The sequence below is a fragment of the Scyliorhinus torazame genome, unplaced genomic scaffold, assembly GCF_047496885.1.
Source record: "Scyliorhinus torazame isolate Kashiwa2021f unplaced genomic scaffold, sScyTor2.1 scaffold_1120, whole genome shotgun sequence".
NCBI classification, from domain to species: domain Eukaryota; kingdom Metazoa; phylum Chordata; class Chondrichthyes; order Carcharhiniformes; family Scyliorhinidae; genus Scyliorhinus; species Scyliorhinus torazame.
Genome location: NW_027308847.1, coordinates 1 through 18872, shown reverse-complemented (window position 1 = coordinate 18872; position 18872 = coordinate 1). Strand labels below are relative to the sequence as shown.

Genomic DNA, 18872 nt, shown 5'->3' with positions numbered 1-18872 from the left:
AGCAGCAACTGTGAGATGAACAAAGCAGTATGGTAAAAGACACACTTTGAGCGGCGACTCAGCCGGTGGAATCGCGAGCATGGGTTCAACAAGCAGCATTAAAATGGACCTGCGCCCGACGTGGTGCTCGAACACACGACCCTAAAATTAAGAGACTCATGTTCTACCGAGTGAGTGAGCCGGAAACATTAAGGATTTCAAATTACATCAAACATCGCAGTGACATAACAGGCTGATTGCAGCGAATGTGAAGAAACATGCCTCCCAGAAGCCCATGGGTTCAAACCTCTCCACTCAATTATCAATAACATTATTCACAGCTTCCGAACCAAAGCGCACCTCCTTGAAACTATTGTGACCCAGTTTCCACACGAATTATTCCACGTGTTTAACATTTTCTCTTTTTGTGTCAGCATTTTCAGACGAAACTATCTTTAACAGTCGCCAGAAAGTGAATTGCAATCCTGACAGAGAAAAACGTTAAACACGTTCTGTACCAATAATTCCATGGGGATAATTTTCAGATTTGCAGCAGTGTACTTTTTCCGAAATGAAAGAATTTTACGGTGAGAAGATATAGAATGTTAGTGTCAAATTTATTGCTGGCCTAGTTACACTCACTCAGGTTCGAATGAGCAGCTCAGAGGTTCAGTGAGTGGGCTGTATTAGACCGTCGTGATCGCGGGCCTGTGCTCAGTGTCATGGGATGCTTGTCCCGGGTTGTCGTATGTTGTGTCCCAGGGATGAGCAGTAGCCCACTGATTGAAGCTGCAGTTGGCACGCTCTGATTCCAGCGGATGAATGGACATTACAGAGGCGGAATATTGCTGCTATTCTGATTTTCCCAGTCATACAGTGCAGTGGTGGACGAGGGATCTATTGAGTTGTTCGTTCTAACTGAACCAAACTCTGTTCATTTGTCAAAACTGTTCAATGTTGTCTGATTCCTGTGTCGTGCAATTTGCAATTTGTTGTCAAACAGTCAGTTACTTCCGTGTGAACTCACTGTAACACAGTGCAGCTGATACAGTTTTTGCGATTGGTTCTTAGTTGCAATGTCCCAAATGCTGTTCTTGAAAAGGGAGGCAAGCCGAAAGAACAATAGGAGCAAACCACGTCTCTGGGTGGTCTCGAACCACCAACCTTTCGGTTAACAGCCGAACGCGCTAACCAATTGCGCCACAGAGACTTGGCCAGGAGTGCTCCTCAAGCTAGCTGAAACGAGGGTGTCAGTCACTGATAGCTTCACATTCCGACTCGCGGAATGACAATTATTTCCATCAGGTTTCTTCTTCCAAAGTAAATAGTGGGGCAGACATTTTGGACACATGGGTTCAGTCTGATCATTCCCACTGCAGAGGCATGTATGCCAGCGGGCACAAGATCTCCTGCAACGGCTGCCATCCATTTGGGGACTTTATGATGTCCCATCTCATTGCTCAGCGATTGAATTGCAAATCTGAGAGACAAAGAATGGAATCCACAGAGAAGTAGATTCGCACTGGCGGAGGTGGTGTCCCATGTTTGAGATTTTAATCTGTGGTCCCACTGCCCTGTAGGTGTCACTGTTTTGCAGGGAGCAGGGAACCGTGTCCTATCCAACTTCTGTCCCTCGAACACGATAGCAAGATTAGATTCTCTCCTCATTATAGTGGTGCAGTTTGTGGAAGCTGCTCCGTTTCTTGCGACAGTGAATGCATTTCCTATCTGCGTGATTCTCACCCCCAGAGCACAACAATGTATGCAATGTAGAAAGATTGGTCACGCTAAGTTGCCCCAAATTTCGCATTTTAAAAGAAGCATGGAAACAATTTCAAATGGACTTCCATGTCTGAAAAGCACTTTGGGGTGGCGGTGGTGCTGGAAGGCGGTGTATTAATTCGAAGATTTCATTCTTTCTCATTTCCAAACCCGGTTTATTGACCCCACTGATCAGGGTATGATGTCCTTGAAGCCATAAAATCCATGTTCCTCATAGTTGAAAACACTTCAAACAAATCTCCCCTTGGTTTCCTGCAGAATAATTTCTCGTAGCTCATCCGGATATGACTATTGTCCAGTAGGACAGCCAAATATTCTCCACTCATCGTTTAACTTTTTTTTATTTCGGTTTGCATCTTGTTACGCGCCCATCCATCGCGATCAGGCCGTTGCCATTGTCGTTCCGTGACTCTGAGCAGATTTTTCGTTCAGGGGCCTGAGAGGAGCTTGTCATGTTTAAAGTGCGGTAATTCATTGTACATGAGGGGGATCAAACAAACTAGCCTCACACTCGGAAAGAAGAGCTTTATGCGCTCACAAAGCAGCAACTGTGAGATGAACAAAGCTGTATGGTAAAAGACGCAGTTTGAGCGGCGCCTCAGCCGGGGGAATCGCGAGCATGGGTTCAACAAGCAGCATGAAAATGGACCTGCGCCCAACGTGGTGCTCGAACACACGACCCTGAAATTATGAGACTCGTGTTCTACCGAGTGAGCGAGCCGGAAATATTAAGGATTTCAAATTACATCAAACATCGCAGTGACATAACTGGCTCATTGCAGCGAAAGTTAAGAAACATGCCTCGCAGAAGCCCATGGGGTCTAACCTCTCCACTCAATTATCAACAACATTATTCACAGCTTCCGAACCTAAGCACACCTCCTTGAAACTATTGTGACCCAGTTTCCACACGAATTATTCCACGTGTTTAACATTTTCTCTTTTTGTGTCAGCATTTTCAGACGAAACTATCTTTAACAGTCGCCAGAAAGTGATTTGCAATCCTGACAGAGAAAAACGTTAAACACGTTCTGTACCAATAATTCCATGGGGATAATTTTCAGATTTACAGCAGTGTACTTTTTCCGAAATGAAAGAATTTTACGGTGAGAAGATATAGAATGTTAGTGTCAAATTTATTGCTGGCCTAGTTACACTCACTCAGGTTCGAATGAGCAGCTCAGAGGTTCAGTGAGTGGGCTGTATTAGACCGTCGTGATCGTGGGCCTGTGCTCAGTGTAATGGGATGCTTGTCCCGGGTTGTCGTATGTTGTGTCCCAGGGATGAGCAGTAGCCCACTGATTGAAGCTGCAGTTGGCACGCTCTGATTCCAGCGGATGAATGGACATTACATAGGCGGAATATTGCTGCTATTCTGATTTTCCCAGTCATACAGTGCAGTGGCGGACGAGGGATCTATTGAGTTGTTCATTCTAACTGAACCAAACTCTGTTCATTTGTCAAAACTGTTCAATGTTGTCTGATTCCTGTGTCGTGCAATTTGTTGTCAAACAATCAGTTACTTCCGTGTGAACTCTCTGTAGCACAGTGCAGCTGATACAATTTTTGCGATTGGTTCTTTGTTTCAATGTCCCAAATGCTATCTGGAAAAAGGAGACAAGCAAAAAGAAAAATAGGAGCAAACCACGTCCCTGGGTGGTCTCGAACCACCAACCTTTCGGTTAACAGCCGAACGCGCTAACCAATTGCGCCACAGAGACTTGGCCAGGAATGCTCCTCAAGCTAGCTTAAATGAGGGTGTCAGTCACTGATAGCTTCACATTCCGACTCGCGGAATAACAATTATTTCCATCAGGTTTCTTTTTCCAAAATAAATAGTGGGGCAGACATTTTGGACACATGGGTTCAGTCTGATCATTCCCACTGCAGAGGCATGTATGCCAGCGGGCACAAGATCTCCTGCAACCGCTGCCATCCATTTGGGGACTTTATGATGTCCCATCTCATTGCTCAGCGATTGAATTGCAAATCTGAGAGACAAAGAATGGAATCCACAGAGAAGTATATTGGCAGGCACTGGCGGAGGTGGTGTCCCATGTTTGAGATTTTAATCTGTGGTCCCACTGCCCTGTAGATGTCACTGTTTTGCAGGGAGCAGGGAACCGTGTCCTATCCAACTCCTGTCCATAGAACACGATAGCAAGATTAGATTCTCTCCTCATTATAGTGGTGCAGTTTGTGGAAGCTGTTCCGTTTCTTGCGACAGTGAATGCACTTCCTATCTGCGTGATTCTCACCCCCAGAGCACAACAATGTATGCAGTGTAGAAAGATTGGTCACGCTAAGTTGCCCCAAATTTCGCATTTTAAAAGAAGCATGGAAACAATTTCAAATGGACTTCCATGTCTGAAAAGCACTTTGGGGTGGCGGTGGTGCTGGAAGGCGGTGTATTAATTCGAAGATTTCATTCTTTCTCATTTCCAAACCCGGTTTATTGACCCCACTGATCAGGGTATCATGGCCTTGAAGCCATAAAATCCATGTTCCTCATAGTTGAAAACACTTCAAACAAATCTCCCCTTGGTTTCCTGCAGAATAATTTCTCGTAGCTCATCCGGATATGACTATTGTCCAGCAGGACAGCCAAATATTCTCCACTCATCGTTTAACTTTTTTTAATTTCGGTTTGCATCTTGTTACGCGCCCATCCATCGCGATCGGGCCGTTGCCATTGTCGGTCCGTGACTCTGAGCAGATTTTTCGTTCAGGGGCCTGAGAGGAGCTTGTCATGTTTAAAGTGCGGTAATTCATTGTACATGAGGGGGATCAAACAAACTAGCCTCACACTCGGAAAGAAGAGCTTTATGCGCTCACAAAGCAGCAACTGTGAGATGAACAAAGCAGTATGGTAAAAGACACACTTTGAGCGGCGACTCAGCCGGTGGAATCGCGAGCATGGGTTCAACAAGCAGCATTAAAATGGACCTGCGCCCGACGTGGTGCTCGAACACACGACCCTAAAATTAAGAGACTCATGTTCTACCGAGTGAGTGAGCCGGAAACATTAAGGATTTCAAATTACATCAAACATCGCAGTGACATAACAGGCTGATTGCAGCGAATGTGAAGAAACATGCCTCCCAGAAGCCCATGGGTTCAAACCTCTCCACTCAATTATCAATAACATTATTCACAGCTTCCGAACCAAAGCGCACCTCCTTGAAACTATTGTGACCCAGTTTCCACACGAATTATTCCACGTGTTTAACATTTTCTCTTTTTGTGTCAGCATTTTCAGACGAAACTATCTTTAACAGTCGCCAGAAAGTGAATTGCAATCCTGACAGAGAAAAACGTTAAACACGTTCTGTACCAATAATTCCATGGGGATAATTTTCAGATTTGCAGCAGTGTACTTTTTCCGAAATGAAAGAATTTTACGGTGAGAAGATATAGAATGTTAGTGTCAAATTTATTGCTGGCCTAGTTACACTCACTCAGGTTCGAATGAGCAGCTCAGAGGTTCAGTGAGTGGGCTGTATTAGACCGTCGTGATCGCGGGCCTGTGCTCAGTGTCATGGGATGCTTGTCCCGGGTTGTCGTATGTTGTGTCCCAGGGATGAGCAGTAGCCCACTGATTGAAGCTGCAGTTGGCACGCTCTGATTCCAGCGGATGAATGGACATTACAGAGGCGGAATATTGCTGCTATTCTGATTTTCCCAGTCATACAGTGCAGTGGTGGACGAGGGATCTATTGAGTTGTTCGTTCTAACTGAACCAAACTCTGTTCATTTGTCAAAACTGTTCAATGTTGTCTGATTCCTGTGTCGTGCAATTTGCAATTTGTTGTCAAACAGTCAGTTACTTCCGTGTGAACTCACTGTAACACAGTGCAGCTGATACAGTTTTTGCGATTGGTTCTTAGTTGCAATGTCCCAAATGCTGTTCTTGAAAAGGGAGGCAAGCCGAAAGAACAATAGGAGCAAACCACGTCTCTGGGTGGTCTCGAACCACCAACCTTTCGGTTAACAGCCGAACGCGCTAACCAATTGCGCCACAGAGACTTGGCCAGGAGTGCTCCTCAAGCTAGCTGAAACGAGGGTGTCAGTCACTGATAGCTTCACATTCCGACTCGCGGAATGACAATTATTTCCATCAGGTTTCTTCTTCCAAAGTAAATAGTGGGGCAGACATTTTGGACACATGGGTTCAGTCTGATCATTCCCACTGCAGAGGCATGTATGCCAGCGGGCACAAGATCTCCTGCAACGGCTGCCATCCATTTGGGGACTTTATGATGTCCCATCTCATTGCTCAGCGATTGAATTGCAAATCTGAGAGACAAAGAATGGAATCCACAGAGAAGTAGATTCGCACTGGCGGAGGTGGTGTCCCATGTTTGAGATTTTAATCTGTGGTCCCACTGCCCTGTAGGTGTCACTGTTTTGCAGGGAGCAGGGAACCGTGTCCTATCCAACTTCTGTCCCTCGAACACGATAGCAAGATTAGATTCTCTCCTCATTATAGTGGTGCAGTTTGTGGAAGCTGCTCCGTTTCTTGCGACAGTGAATGCATTTCCTATCTGCGTGATTCTCACCCCCAGAGCACAACAATGTATGCAATGTAGAAAGATTGGTCACGCTAAGTTGCCCCAAATTTCGCATTTTAAAAGAAGCATGGAAACAATTTCAAATGGACTTCCATGTCTGAAAAGCACTTTGGGGTGGCGGTGGTGCTGGAAGGCGGTGTATTAATTCGAAGATTTCATTCTTTCTCATTTCCAAACCCGGTTTATTGACCCCACTGATCAGGGTATGATGTCCTTGAAGCCATAAAATCCATGTTCCTCATAGTTGAAAACACTTCAAACAAATCTCCCCTTGGTTTCCTGCAGAATAATTTCTCGTAGCTCATCCGGATATGACTATTGTCCAGTAGGACAGCCAAATATTCTCCACTCATCGTTTAACTTTTTTTTATTTCGGTTTGCATCTTGTTACGCGCCCATCCATCGCGATCAGGCCGTTGCCATTGTCGTTCCGTGACTCTGGGCAGATTTTTCGTTCAGGGGCCTGAGAGGAGCTTGTCATGTTTAAAGTGCGGTAATTCATTGTACATGAGGGGGATCAAACAAACTAGCCTCACACTCGGAAAGAAGAGCTTTATGCGCTCACAAAGCAGCAACTGTGAGATGAACAAAGCTGTATGGTAAAAGACGCAGTTTGAGCGGCGCCTCAGCCGGGGGAATCGCGAGCATGGGTTCAACAAGCAGCATGAAAATGGACCTGCGCCCAACGTGGTGCTCGAACACACGACCCTGAAATTATGAGACTCGTGTTCTACCGAGTGAGCGAGCCGGAAATATTAAGGATTTCAAATTACATCAAACATCGCAGTGACATAACTGGCTCATTGCAGCGAAAGTTAAGAAACATGCCTCGCAGAAGCCCATGGGGTCTAACCTCTCCACTCAATTATCAACAACATTATTCACAGCTTCCGAACCTAAGCACACCTCCTTGAAACTATTGTGACCCAGTTTCCACACGAATTATTCCACGTGTTTAACATTTTCTCTTTTTGTGTCAGCATTTTCAGACGAAACTATCTTTAACAGTCGCCAGAAAGTGATTTGCAATCCTGACAGAGAAAAACGTTAAACACGTTCTGTACCAATAATTCCATGGGGATAATTTTCAGATTTACAGCAGTGTACTTTTTCCGAAATGAAAGAATTTTACGGTGAGAAGATATAGAATGTTAGTGTCAAATTTATTGCTGGCCTAGTTACACTCACTCAGGTTCGAATGAGCAGCTCAGAGGTTCAGTGAGTGGGCTGTATTAGACCGTCGTGATCGTGGGCCTGTGCTCAGTGTAATGGGATGCTTGTCCCGGGTTGTCGTATGTTGTGTCCCAGGGATGAGCAGTAGCCCACTGATTGAAGCTGCAGTTGGCACGCTCTGATTCCAGCGGATGAATGGACATTACATAGGCGGAATATTGCTGCTATTCTGATTTTCCCAGTCATACAGTGCAGTGGCGGACGAGGGATCTATTGAGTTGTTCATTCTAACTGAACCAAACTCTGTTCATTTGTCAAAACTGTTCAATGTTGTCTGATTCCTGTGTCGTGCAATTTGTTGTCAAACAATCAGTTACTTCCGTGTGAACTCTCTGTAGCACAGTGCAGCTGATACAATTTTTGCGATTGGTTCTTTGTTTCAATGTCCCAAATGCTATCTGGAAAAGGGAGACAAGCAAAAAGAAAAATAGGAGCAAACCACGTCCCTGGGTGGTCTCGAACCACGAACCTTTCGGTTACCAGCCGAACGCGCTAACCAATTGCGCCACAGAGACTTGGCCAGGAGTGCTCCTCAAGCTAGCTTAAACGAGGGTGTCAGTCACTGATAGCTTCACATTCCGACTCGCGGAATAACAATTATTTCCATCAGGTTTCTTTTTCCAAAATAAATAGTGGGGCAGACATTTTGGACACATGGGTTCAGTCTGATCATTCCCACTGCAGAGGCATGTATGCCAGCGGGCACAAGATCTCCTGCAACCGCTGCCATCCATTTGGGGACTTTATGATGTCCCATCTCATTGCTCAGCGATTGAATTGTAAATCTGAGAGACAAAGAATGGAATCCACAGAGAAGTATATTGGCAGGCACTGGCGGAGGTGGTGTCCCATGTTTGAGATTGTAATCTGTGGTCCCACTGCCCTGTAGATGTCACTGTTTTGCAGGGAGCAGGGAACCGTGTCCTATCCAACCCCTGTCCATAGAACACGATAGCAAGATTAGATTCTCTCCTCATTATAGTGGTGCAGTTTGTGGAAGCTGTTCCGTTTCTTGCGACAGTGAATGCACTTCCTATCTGCGTGATTCTCACCCCCAGAGCACAACAATGTATGCAGTGTAGAAAGATTGGTCACGCTAAGTTGCCCCAAAATTTCGCATTTTAAAAGAAGCATGGAAACAATTTCAAATGGACTTCCATGTCTGAAAAGCACTTTGGGGTGGCGGTGGTGCTGGAAGGCGGTGTATTAATTCGAAGATTTCATTCTTTCTCATTTCCAAACCCGGTTTATTGACCCCACTGATCAGGGTATGATGTCCTTGAAGCCATAAAATCCATGTTCCTCATAGTTGAAAACACTTCAAACAAATCTCCCCTTGGTTTCCTGCAGAATAATTTCTCGTAGCTCATCCGGATATGACTATTGTCCAGCAGGACAGCCAAATATTCTCCACTCATCGTTTAACTTTTTTTTATTTCGGTTTGCATCTTGTTACGCGCCCATCCATCGCGATCAGGCCGTTGCCATTGTCGGTCCGTGACTCTGAGCAGATTTTTCGTTCAGGGGCCTGAGAGGAGCTTGTCATGTTTAAAGTGCGGTAATTCATTGTACATGAGGGGGATCAAACAAACTAGCCTCACACTCGGAAAGAAGAGCTTTATGCGCTCACAAAGCAGCAACTGTGAGATGAACAAAGCTGTATGGTAAAAGACACAGTTTGAGCGGCGACTCAGCCGGTGGAATCGCGAGCATGGGTTCAACAAGCAGCATTAAAATGGACCTGCGCCCGACGTGGTGCTCGAACACACGACCCTAAAATTAAGAGACTCATGTTCGACCTAGTGAGCGTGCCGGAAACATTAAGGATTTCAAATTACATCAAACATCGCAGTGACATAACTGGCTGATTGCAGCGAATGTGAAGAAACATGCCTCCCAGAAGCCCATGGGTTCAAACCTCTCCACTCAATTATCAATAACATTATTCACAGCTTCCGAACCAAAGCGCACCTCCTTGAAACTATTGTGACCCAGTTTCCACACGAATTATTCCACGTGTTTAACATTTTCTCTTTTTGTGTCAGCATTTTCAGACGAAACTATCTTTAACAGTCGCCAGAAAGTGATTTGCAATCCTGACAGAGAAAAACGTTAAACACGTTCTGTACCAATAATTCCATGGGGATAATTTTCAGATTTACAGCAGTGTACTTTTTCCGAAATGAAAGAATTTTACGGTGAGAAGATATAGAATGTTAGTGTCAAATTTATTGCTGGCCTAGTTACACTCACTCAGGTTCGAATGAGCAGCTCAGAGGTTCAGTGAGTGGGCTGTATTAGACCGTCGTGATCGTGGGCCTGTGCTCAGTGTAATGGGATGCTTGTCCCGGATTGTCGTATGTTGTGTCCCAGGGATGAGCAGTAGCCCACTGATTGAAGCTGCAGTTGGCACGCTCTGATTCCAGCGGATGAATGGACATTACAGAGGCGGAATATTGCTGCTATTCTGATTTTCCGAGTCATACAGTGCAGTGGTGGACGAGGGATCTATTGAGTTGTTCATTCTAACTGAACCAAACTCTGTTCATTTGTCAAAACTGTTCAATGTTGTCTGATTCCTGTGTCGTGCAATTTGCAATTTGTTGTCAAACAATCAGTTACTTCCGTGTGAACTCACTGTAACACAGTGCAGCTGATACAGTTTTTGCGATTGGTTCTTAGTTGCAATGTCCCAAATGCTGTTCTGGAAAAGGGAGACAAGCAAAAAGAAAAATAGGAGCAAACCACGTCCCTGGGTGGTCTCGAACCACCAACCTTTCGGTTAACAGCCGAACGCGCTAACCAATTGCGCCACAGAGACTTGGACATGAGCGCTCCTCAAGCTAGCTGAAACGAGGGTGTCAGTCACTGATAGCTTCACATTCCGACTCGCGGAATGACAATTATTTCCATCAGGTTTCTTTTTCCAAAGTAAATATTGGGGCAGACATTTTGGACACATGGGTTCAGTCTGATCATTCCCACTGCAGAGGCATGTATGCCAGCGGGCACAAGATCTCCTGCAACGGCTGCCATCCATTTGGGGACTTTATGATGTCCCATCTCATTGCTCAGCGATTGAATTGCAAATCTGAGAGACAAAGAATGGAATCCACAGAGAAGTAGATTGGCAGGCACTGGCGGAGGTGGTGTCCCATGTTTGAGATTTTAATCTGTGGTCCCACTGCCCTGTAGGTGTCACTGTTTTGCAGGGAGCAGGGAACCGTGTCCTATCCAACTTCTGTCCCTCGAACACGATAGCAAGATTAGATTCTCTCCTCATTATAGTGGTGCAGTTTGTGGAAGCTGTTCCGTTTCTTGCGACAGTGAATGCATTTCCTATCTGCGTGATTCTCACCCCCAGAGCACAACAATGTATGCAATGTAGAAAGATTGGTCACGCTAAGTTGCCCCAAATTTCGCATTTTAAAAGAAGCATGGAAACAATTTCAAATGGACTTCCATGTCTGAAAAGCACTTTGGGGTGGCGGTGGTGCTGGAAGGCGGTGTATTAATTCGAAGATTTCATTCTTTCTCATTTCCAAACCCGGTTTATTGACCCCACTGATCAGGGTATGATGTCCTTGAAGCCATAAAATCCATGTTCCTCATAGTTGAAAACACTTCAAACAAATCTCCCCTTGGTTTCCTGCAGAATAATTTCTCGTAGCTCATCCGGATATGACTATTGTCCAGTAGGACAGCCAAATATTCTCCACTCATCGTTTAACTTTTTTTTATTTCGGTTTGCATCTTGTTACGCGCCCATCCATCGCGAGCAGGCCGTTGCCATTGTCGTTCCGTGACTCTGAGCAGATTTTTCGTTCAGGGGCCTGAGAGGAGCTTGTCATGTTTAAAGTGCGGTAATTCATTGTACATGAGGGGGATCAAACAAACTAGCCTCACACTCGGAAAGAAGAGCTTTATGCGCTCACAAAGCAGCAACTGTGAGATGAACAAAGCTGTATGGTAAAAGACACAGTTTGAGCGGCGCCTCAGCCGGGGGAATCGCGAGCATGGGTTCAACAAGCAGCATTAAAATGGACCTGCGCCCAACGTGGTGCTCGAACACACGACCCTTAAATTAAGAGACTCGTGTTCTACCGAGTGAGGGAGCCGAAAACATTAAGGATTTCAAATTACATCAAACATCGCAGTGACATAACTGGCTCATTGCAGCGAATGTTAAGAAACATGCCTCGCAGAAGCCCATGGGGTCTAACCTCTCCACTCAATTATCAACAACATTATTCACAGCTTCCGAACCTAAGCACACCTCCTTGAAACTATTGTGACCCAGTTTCCACACGAATTATTCCACGTGTTTAACATTTTCTCGTTTTGTGTCAGCATTTTCAGACGAAACTATCTTTAACAGTCGCCAGAAAGTGAATTGCAATCCTGACAGAGAAAAACGTTAAACACGTTCTGTACCAATAATTCCATGGGGCTAATTTTCAGATTTACAGCAGTGTACTTTTTCCGAAATGAAAGAATTTTACGGTGAGAAGATATAGAATGTTAGTGTCAAATTTATTGCTGGCCGAGTTACACTCACTCAGGTTCGAATGAGCAGCTCAGAGGTTCAGTGAGTGGGCTGTATTAGACCGTCGTGATCGCGGGCCTGTGCTCAGTGTCATGGGATGCTTGTCCCGGGTTGTCGTATGTTGTGTCCCAGGGATGAGCAGTAGCCCACTGATTGAAGCTGCAGTTGGCACGCTCTGATTCCAGCGGATGAATGGACATTACAGAGGCGGAATATTGCTGCTATTCTGATTTTCCCAGTCATACAGTGCCGTGGTGGACGAGGGATCTATTGAGTTGTTCATTCTAACTGAACCAAACTCTGTTCATTTGTCAAAACTGTTCAATGTTGTCTGATTCCTGTGTCGTGCAATTTGCAATTTGTTGTCAAACAATCAGTTTCTTCTGTGTGAACTCACTGTAACACAGTGCAGCTGATACAATTTTTGCGATTGGTTCTTTGTTTCAATGTCCCAAATGCTATCTGGAAAAGGGAGACAAGCAAAAAGAAAAATAGGAGCAAACCACGTCCCTGGGTGGTCTCGAACCACCAACCTTTCGGTTAACAGCCGAACGCGCTAACCAATTGCACCACAGAGACTTGGCCAGGAGTGCTCCTCAAGCTAGCTTAAACGAGGGTGTCAGTCACTGATAGCCTCACATTCCGACTCGCGGAATAACAATTATTTCCATCAGGTTTCCTTTTCCAAAATAAATAGTGGGGCAGACATTTTGGACACATGGGTTCAGTCTGATCATTCCCACTGCAGAGGCATGTATGCCAGCGGGCACAAGCTCTCCTGCAGCCGCTGCCATCCATCTGGGGACTTAATGATGTCCCATCACATTGCTCAGCCATTGAATTGCAAATCTGAGAGACAAAGAATGGAATCCACAGAGAAGTAGATTCGCACTGGCGGAGCTGGTGTCCCATGTTTGAGATTTTAATCTGTGGTCCCACTGCCCGGTAGATGTCACTGTTTTGCAGGGAGGAGTGGGCCGTGTCCTATCCAACTCCTGTCCATAGAACACGATAGCAAGAATAGATTCTCTCCTCATTATAGTGGTGCAGTTTGTGGAAGCTGTTCCGTTTCTTGCGACAGTGAATGCACTTCCTATCTGCGTGATTCTCACCCCCAGAGCACAACAATGTATGCAGTGTAGAAAGATTGGTCACGCTAAGTTGCCCCAAAATTTCGCATTTTAAAAGAAGCATGGAAACAATTTCAAATGGACTTCCATGTCTGAAAAGCACTTTGGGGTGGCGGTGGTGCTGGAAGGCGGTGTATTAATTCGAAGATTTCATTCTTTCTCATTTCCAAACCCGGTTTATTGACCCCACTGATCAGGGTATGATGTCCTTGAAGCCATAAAATCCATGTTCCTCATAGTTGAAAACACTTCAAACAAATCTCCCCTTGGTTTCCTGCAGAATAATTTCTCGTAGCTCATCCGGATATGACTATTGTCCAGCAGGACAGCCAAATATTCTCCACTCATCGTTTAACTTTTTTTTATTTCGGTTTGCATCTTGTTACGCGCCCATCCATCGCGATCAGGCCGTTGCCATTGTCGGTCCGTGACTCTGAGCAGATTTTTCGTTCAGGGGCCTGAGAGGAGCTTGTCATGTTTAAAGTGCGGTAATTCATTGTACATGAGGGGGATCAAACAAACTAGCCTCACACTCGGAAAGAAGAGCTTTATGCGCTCACAAAGCAGCAACTGTGAGATGAACAAAGCTGTATGGTAAAAGACACAGTTTGAGCGGCGACTCAGCCGGTGGAATCGCGAGCATGGGTTCAACAAGCAGCATTAAAATGGACCTGCGCCCGACGTGGTGCTCGAACACACGACCCTAAAATTAAGAGACTCATGTTCGACCTAGTGAGCGTGCCGGAAACATTAAGGATTTCAAATTACATCAAACATCGCAGTGACATAACTGGCTGATTGCAGCGAATGTGAAGAAACATGCCTCCCAGAAGCCCATGGGTTCAAACCTCTCCACTCAATTATCAATAACATTATTCACAGCTTCCGAACCAAAGCGCACCTCCTTGAAACTATTGTGACCCAGTTTCCACACGAATTATTCCACGTGTTTAACATTTTCTCTTTTTGTGTCAGCATTTTCAGACGAAACTATCTTTAACAGTCGCCAGAAAGTGATTTGCAATCCTGACAGAGAAAAACGTTAAACACGTTCTGTACCAATAATTCCATGGGGATAATTTTCAGATTTACAGCAGTGTACTTTTTCCGAAATGAAAGAATTTTACGGTGAGAAGATATAGAATGTTAGTGTCAAATTTATTGCTGGCCTAGTTACACTCACTCAGGTTCGAATGAGCAGCTCAGAGGTTCAGTGAGTGGGCTGTATTAGACCGTCGTGATCGTGGGCCTGTGCTCAGTGTAATGGGATGCTTGTCCCGGATTGTCGTATGTTGTGTCCCAGGGATGAGCAGTAGCCCACTGATTGAAGCTGCAGTTGGCACGCTCTGATTCCAGCGGATGAATGGACATTACAGAGGCGGAATATTGCTGCTATTCTGATTTTCCGAGTCATACAGTGCAGTGGTGGACGAGGGATCTATTGAGTTGTTCATTCTAACTGAACCAAACTCTGTTCATTTGTCAAAACTGTTCAATGTTGTCTGATTCCTGTGTCGTGCAATTTGCAATTTGTTGTCAAACAATCAGTTACTTCCGTGTGAACTCACTGTAACACAGTGCAGCTGATACAGTTTTTGCGATTGGTTCTTAGTTGCAATGTCCCAAATGCTGTTCTGGAAAAGGGAGACAAGCAAAAAGAAAAATAGGAGCAAACCACGTCCCTGGGTGGTCTCGAACCACCAACCTTTCGGTTAACAGCCGAACGCGCTAACCAATTGCGCCACAGAGACTTGGACATGAGCGCTCCTCAAGCTAGCTGAAACGAGGGTGTCAGTCACTGATAGCTTCACATTCCGACTCGCGGAATGACAATTATTTCCATCAGGTTTCTTTTTCCAAAGTAAATATTGGGGCAGACATTTTGGACACATGGGTTCAGTCTGATCATTCCCACTGCAGAGGCATGTATGCCAGCGGGCACAAGATCTCCTGCAACGGCTGCCATCCATTTGGGGACTTTATGATGTCCCATCTCATTGCTCAGCGATTGAATTGCAAATCTGAGAGACAAAGAATGGAATCCACAGAGAAGTAGATTGGCAGGCACTGGCGGAGGTGGTGTCCCATGTTTGAGATTTTAATCTGTGGTCCCACTGCCCTGTAGGTGTCACTGTTTTGCAGGGAGCAGGGAACCGTGTCCTATCCAACTTCTGTCCCTCGAACACGATAGCAAGATTAGATTCTCTCCTCATTATAGTGGTGCAGTTTGTGGAAGCTGTTCCGTTTCTTGCGACAGTGAATGCATTTCCTATCTGCGTGATTCTCACCCCCAGAGCACAACAATGTATGCAATGTAGAAAGATTGGTCACGCTAAGTTGCCCCAAATTTCGCATTTTAAAAGAAGCATGGAAACAATTTCAAATGGACTTCCATGTCTGAAAAGCACTTTGGGGTGGCGGTGGTGCTGGAAGGCGGTGTATTAATTCGAAGATTTCATTCTTTCTCATTTCCAAACCCGGTTTATTGACCCCACTGATCAGGGTATGATGTCCTTGAAGCCATAAAATCCATGTTCCTCATAGTTGAAAACACTTCAAACAAATCTCCCCTTGGTTTCCTGCAGAATAATTTCTCGTAGCTCATCCGGATATGACTATTGTCCAGTAGGACAGCCAAATATTCTCCACTCATCGTTTAACTTTTTTTTATTTCGGTTTGCATCTTGTTACGCGCCCATCCATCGCGAGCAGGCCGTTGCCATTGTCGTTCCGTGACTCTGAGCAGATTTTTCGTTCAGGGGCCTGAGAGGAGCTTGTCATGTTTAAAGTGCGGTAATTCATTGTACATGAGGGGGATCAAACAAACTAGCCTCACACTCGGAAAGAAGAGCTTTATGCGCTCACAAAGCAGCAACTGTGAGATGAACAAAGCTGTATGGTAAAAGACACAGTTTGAGCGGCGCCTCAGCCGGGGGAATCGCGAGCATGGGTTCAACAAGCAGCATTAAAATGGACCTGCGCCCAACGTGGTGCTCGAACACACGACCCTTAAATTAAGAGACTCGTGTTCTACCGAGTGAGGGAGCCGAAAACATTAAGGATTTCAAATTACATCAAACATCGCAGTGACATAACTGGCTCATTGCAGCGAATGTTAAGAAACATGCCTCGCAGAAGCCCATGGGGTCTAACCTCTCCACTCAATTATCAACAACATTATTCACAGCTTCCGAACCTAAGCACACCTCCTTGAAACTATTGTGACCCAGTTTCCACACGAATTATTCCACGTGTTTAACATTTTCTCGTTTTGTGTCAGCATTTTCAGACGAAACTATCTTTAACAGTCGCCAGAAAGTGAATTGCAATCCTGACAGAGAAAAACGTTAAACACGTTCTGTACCAATAATTCCATGGGGCTAATTTTCAGATTTACAGCAGTGTACTTTTTCCGAAATGAAAGAATTTTACGGTGAGAAGATATAGAATGTTAGTGTCAAATTTATTGCTGGCCGAGTTACACTCACTCAGGTTCGAATGAGCAGCTCAGAGGTTCAGTGAGTGGGCTGTATTAGACCGTCGTGATCGCGGGCCTGTGCTCAGTGTCATGGGATGCTTGTCCCGGGTTGTCGTATGTTGTGTCCCAGGGATGAGCAGTAGCCCACTGATTGAAGCTGCAGTTGGCACGCTCTGATTCCAGCGGATGAATGGACATTACAGAGGCGGAATATTGCTGCTATTCTGATTTTCCCAGTCATACAGTGCCGTGGTGGACGAGGGATCTATTGAGTTGTTCATTCTAACTGAACCAAACTCTGTTCATTTGTCAAAACTGTTCAATGTTGTCTGATTCCTGTGTCGTGCAATTTGCAATTTGTTGTCAAACAATCAGTTTCTTCTGTGTGAACTCACTGTAACACAGTGCAGCTGATACAATTTTTGCGATTGGTTCTTTGTTTCAATGTCCCAAATGCTATCTGGAAAAGGGAGACAAGCAAAAAGAAAAATAGGAGCAAACCACGTCCCTGGGTGGTCTCGAACCACCAACCTTTCGGTTAACAGCCGAACGCGCTAACCAATTGCACCACAGAGACTTGGCCAGGAGTGCTCCTCAAGCTAGCTTAAACGAGGGTGTCAGTCACTGATAGCCTCACATTCCGACTCGCGGAATAACAATTATTTCCATCAGGTTTCCTTTTCCAAAATAAATAGTGGGGCAGACATTTTGGACACATGGGTTCAGTCTGATCATTCCCACTGCAGAGGCATGTATGCCAGCGGGCACAAGCTCTCCTGCAGCCGCTGCCATCCATCTGGGGACTTAATGATGTCCCATCACATTGCTCAGCCATTGAATTGCAAATCTGAGAGACAAAGAATGGAATCCACAGAGAAGTAGATTCGCACTGGCGGAGCTGGTGTCCCATGTTTGAGATTTTAATCTGTGGTCCCACTGCCCTGTAGATGTCACTGTTTTGCAGGGAGCAGGGAACCGTGTCCTATCCAACCCCTGTCCGTAGAACACGATAGCAAGATTAGATTCTCTCCTCATTATAGTGGTGCAGTTTGTGGAAGCTGTTCCGTTTCTTGCGACAGTGAATGCACTTCCTATCTGCGTGATTCTCACCCCCAGAGCACAACAATGTATGCAGTGTAGAAAGATTGGTCACGCTAAGTTGCCCCAAATTTTGCGTTTAAAAAGAAGCATGGAAACAATTTCAAATGGACTTCCATGTCTGAAAAGCACTTTGGGGTGGCGGTGGTGCTGGAAGGCGGTGTATTAATTCGAAGATTTCATTCTTTCTCATTTCCAAACCCGGTTTATTGACCCCACTGATCATGGTATGATGTCCTTGAAGCCATAAAATCCATGTTCCTCATAGTTGAAAACACTTCAAACAAATCTCCCCTTGGTTTCCTGCAGAATAATTTCTCGTACCTCATCCGGATATGACTATTGTCCAGCAGGACAGCCAAATATTCTCCACTCATCGTTTAACTTTTTTTTATTTCGGTTTGCATCTTGTTACGCGCCCATCCATCGCGATCAGGCCGTTGCCATTGTCGGTCCGTGACTCTGAGCAGATTTTTCGTTCAGGGGCCTGAGAGGAGCTTGTCATGTTTAAAGTGCGGTAATTCATTGTACATGAGGGGGATCAAACAAACTAGCCTCACACTCGGAAAGAAGAGCTTTATGCGCTCACAAAGCAGCAACTGTGAGATGAACAAAGCTGTATGGTAAAAGACACAGTTTGAGCGGCGACTCAGCCGGTGGAATCGCGAGCATGGGTTCAACAAGCAGCATTAAAATGGACCTGCGCCCGACGTGGTGTTCGAACACACGACCCTAAAATTAAGAGACTCATATTCGACCTAGTGAGCGTGCCGGAAACATTAAGGATTTCAAATTACATCAAACATCGCAGTGACATAACTGGCTGATTGCAGCGAATGTTAAGAAACATGCCTCGCAGAAGCCCATGGGGTCGAACCTCTCCACTCAATTATCAATAACATTATTCACAGCTTCCGAACCAAAGCGCACCTCCTTGAAACTATTGTGACCCAGTTTCCACACGAATTATTCCACGTGTTTAACATTTTCTCTTTTTGTGTCAGCATTTTCAGACGAAACTATCTTTAACAGTCGCCAGAAAGTGAATTGCAATC

General features: G+C 45.2%; 8 non-coding genes across 8 annotated transcripts; all 8 read right to left on the bottom strand.

The window, feature by feature from the left end:
* Window positions 1-1115: 1115 nt before the first annotated feature.
* trnan-guu (transfer RNA asparagine (anticodon GUU)) lies at window positions 1116-1189 on the bottom strand. Its single transcript has one exon. It is a non-coding gene; the product is annotated as a tRNA-Asn (tRNA).
* A 2219-nt stretch (window positions 1190-3408) lies between these two features.
* Window positions 3409-3482, bottom strand: trnan-guu (transfer RNA asparagine (anticodon GUU)). The gene has a single exon. It is a non-coding gene; the product is annotated as a tRNA-Asn (tRNA).
* A 2231-nt stretch (window positions 3483-5713) lies between these two features.
* trnan-guu (transfer RNA asparagine (anticodon GUU)) lies at window positions 5714-5787 on the bottom strand. Its single transcript has one exon. It is a non-coding gene; the product is annotated as a tRNA-Asn (tRNA).
* Window positions 5788-8006: 2219 nt separating this feature from the next.
* On the bottom strand, window positions 8007-8080 carry trnat-ggu (transfer RNA threonine (anticodon GGU)). The gene has a single exon. It is a non-coding gene; the product is annotated as a tRNA-Thr (tRNA).
* A 2232-nt stretch (window positions 8081-10312) lies between these two features.
* On the bottom strand, window positions 10313-10386 carry trnan-guu (transfer RNA asparagine (anticodon GUU)). The gene has a single exon. It is a non-coding gene; the product is annotated as a tRNA-Asn (tRNA).
* Window positions 10387-12616: 2230 nt separating this feature from the next.
* On the bottom strand, window positions 12617-12690 carry trnan-guu (transfer RNA asparagine (anticodon GUU)). The gene has a single exon. It is a non-coding gene; the product is annotated as a tRNA-Asn (tRNA).
* A 2228-nt stretch (window positions 12691-14918) lies between these two features.
* On the bottom strand, window positions 14919-14992 carry trnan-guu (transfer RNA asparagine (anticodon GUU)). The gene has a single exon. It is a non-coding gene; the product is annotated as a tRNA-Asn (tRNA).
* Window positions 14993-17222: 2230 nt separating this feature from the next.
* On the bottom strand, window positions 17223-17296 carry trnan-guu (transfer RNA asparagine (anticodon GUU)). Its single transcript has one exon. It is a non-coding gene; the product is annotated as a tRNA-Asn (tRNA).
* Between the last annotated feature and the right edge of the window lie 1576 nt (window positions 17297-18872).